This window comes from Arachis ipaensis, chromosome B2 (assembly GCF_059453495.1).
Source record: "Arachis ipaensis isolate K30076 ecotype BB chromosome B2, ASM5945349v1, whole genome shotgun sequence".
NCBI classification, from domain to species: Eukaryota; Viridiplantae; Streptophyta; class Magnoliopsida; order Fabales; family Fabaceae; genus Arachis; species Arachis ipaensis.
This window is the reverse complement of record NC_142437.1, coordinates 46581640-46584524: the sequence shown is the minus strand read 5'-3', so window position 1 is coordinate 46584524 and position 2885 is coordinate 46581640. Positions and strand designations below refer to the sequence as shown.

The 2885-nt window shown below is 42.9% G+C and overlaps 1 non-coding gene across 1 annotated transcript; it reads left to right on the top strand.

Moving 5' to 3' along the window:
* The first annotated feature begins 2199 nt into the window (after window positions 1-2199).
* Window positions 2200-2303, top strand: LOC148573857 (small nucleolar RNA R71). The gene has a single exon (XR_015905695.1). It is a non-coding gene; the product is annotated as a small nucleolar RNA R71 (small nucleolar RNA).
* Window positions 2304-2885: the final 582 nt, after the last annotated feature.

Genomic DNA, 2885 nt, shown 5'->3' with positions numbered 1-2885 from the left:
GTTATGCCACTTTTCTTGGGAACTACATGGATGGGACTAACCCATGGGCTATCAGAAATGGGGTAGATTACCCCTGCCTGCCATAACTTCATGACTTCCTTTTGTACCACTTCTTTCATGACGGGATTCAATCTTCTCTGAGCTTGAATGGAGGGTCTAGCATCCTCTTCTAACAAGATTTTATGCATGCATATGGATGAACTTATCCCCTTCAAATCGGCTAGGGTCCATCCAATGGCATCTTGATGAGTTTGTAGCACCTTGATCAATTCTTCTTCCTGTTCTTGGCTCAGGGCAGAGCTAATGATAACAGGGTGACTCTCATCACTACCCAAGTATGCATACTTGAGATTAGGGGGCAATGCTTTGAGCTCAGGTTTTGGTGCTTCCTTCTCTTCTTTCACTCTCTCTGGCATGCTTGGCATGGTTGTTTCAGCAGCCTTGATGTCACTAACTTCAATATCCTTGGTGAACTCCTCCTCTGCCACTTCCTTTATTGTTTCCTCAAAAGTTTCTTGTACTGCAATGTCCACTACATCAATCCTCATGCATTCCCTTAGTGATTCTGATGGATAGCTCATTGCCTTGAATACGTTAAACACCAATTTCTCATCATGTAGTCTAAGAGTGAGTTCACCCTTTTGTACATCTATGATGGCTCCAGCAGTAGCCAGGAAGGGTCTTCCCAGAATTATTGAAGCTTTGGCTTCTTCCTCCATATCTAACACCACAAAATCAGCAGGAAATATAAAATCTCCCACTTTCACCAACAAATCCTCAACTATCCCATGAGGGAATTTAAAAGTTCGATCTGCCAATTGGAGGGCCATTCTTGTTGGTTTGGCTTCCTCAATCTTCATTCTTCTCATCATTGTTAGAGACATCAAATTGATGCTGGCCCCTAAGTCACACAAGGCCTTCTCCACCATGACTTCTCCTATGATGCAGGGGATTTGGAAACTGCCTGGGTCCTTCAATTTCTGAGGCAATTTGTGCTGAATGATGGCACTGCATTCTTCAGTTAACAACACAGTTTCCTCATTTCTCCAGCTTCTCTTCTTGGTCATTAATTCTTTTAAGAATTTTGCATAGAGTGGCATTTGCTCTATTGCCTCAGCAAACGGAATGTTGATTTGGAGCTTCTTGAAAATCTCCAAGAACCTGGAGAATTGACCATCCTTTTCACTTTTCATCAAACGTTGAGGATATGGTGCTTTAGGTGTATAAGGCTTCAGGACTTCTTTTTCTTTTGTTGCGGACGGTGTAAAAGATTGTCCTTGTTCCTTGTCTCTCACATGTTCCCTTGCTTCATCCTCTGTGGTTTCCTTTGAGATCTCCTTTAGATTCTTTCCACTTCTGAGGGTTATGGCCTTACATTCTTCCCTTGCAATAGCCTTGGCAGCATGAGAAACGCTCGTCCCAGGGGTTTGCTTAGACAAATACAAAATTTGATTTTCTAGCTTCTGGATGGCAGCTCCTTGGTTTTGCAGGTTAGACTTTACTTCTTCCTTAAAAGCTTTCAATTCGGTTATGTCTTGACTCATGGTTGTAAGCATTCCTTCTATCCGGTTTAATTGATCTTGAAATTGTTGGTTAGGATCAGGTTGGGTAGGTTGATTATTTTGGCCATGATATGATGGTTGGGAGTAAGTGTTTTGTGTGGCTTGGTATGATCTTTGGTTGGAGTTTTGGTATGTGGAATTGTTATGTTGGTTGTGGTTGTAAGGTTTGTGGTTTTGTGGTTGGGTTTGTTGGTTCCCCCACCCAAAGTTTGGGTGATTTTTCCATCCTGGGTTGTAAGTGTTGGAATGTGGATCATATGATTGCCTTTGTTGGTTTCCCACATAGTTGGCCTCTTCCCAATCACCTCCTTCAATGCTTACTTCCTCTTGATCTTGTGTGTGTATTGCAGCCACTTGCTTTGTTTCTAATTGCCTGGTAAGCTCTGCTAGTTGCTTGGCAAACACTTTGTTTTGGGCTAGAATTGTATCAACATGGTTCAGCTCCATGACTCCCTTAGTGTTGTGCCTCTCTGATGCATAGTAGTACTCATTCTCAGCCACTGTCTCAATCACTTCAATGGCTTCTTCCACAGTCTTTTTCCTGTTCAATGAACCTCTTGATGAATGGTCTACAGCCTTCCTTGATTCATAAGAGAGTCCATCATAGAAAATATGCAATTGCACCCAGTCATGGAACATGTCCGGTGGGCATTTCCTTGTCAAATCCTTGAATCTCTCCCATGCCTCGTAGAGAGTTTCACCATCTTGTTGTCTAAAAGTCTGAACCTCAGATCGAAGCCTATTGACCTTTTGTGGGGGGTAGAAATGTGCCAGAAACTTGCTTTCCACCTCATCCCATGTTGTTAGACTCCCCCTTGGGAATGATTCCAGCCACTTAGCTGCTTTGTCCCTAAGTGAAAATGGGAACAAAAGCAGTTTATAGGCATCTTCCTGGACTCCATTGGACTTCACAGTGTCACAAATTCTCAGGAATTTTGTGAGATGTTGGTTGGGATCTTCATTAGCACTCCCACCAAATGAACAATGATTCTCCACAAGTGATATTAGCTGTGGTTTGAGTTCAAAATTGTTGGCCTGAATGGGTGGTTTCTGAATGCTGCTACCACAATTCCCAGAGGTTGGGTTTATGTATGAACTAAGAACCCTCCTCTCAGGAATGGCATTGTTTCCATCAGCTCTCTCATGGTTGTGAACTTCTCTATCCATGTTGAGATCTAGAGCTTCCTCAAAATTGTCCTCAGATTCTCCTTCAGATTCTTCTTCTCCCAGTACTCTCTTCCCCCTTGCTTCCCTTCTAAGTCTATGAAGGGTCCTCTCTGGTTCGGTATATGGAGGAGTTGATATCTCTCCTCTCCTACCTGT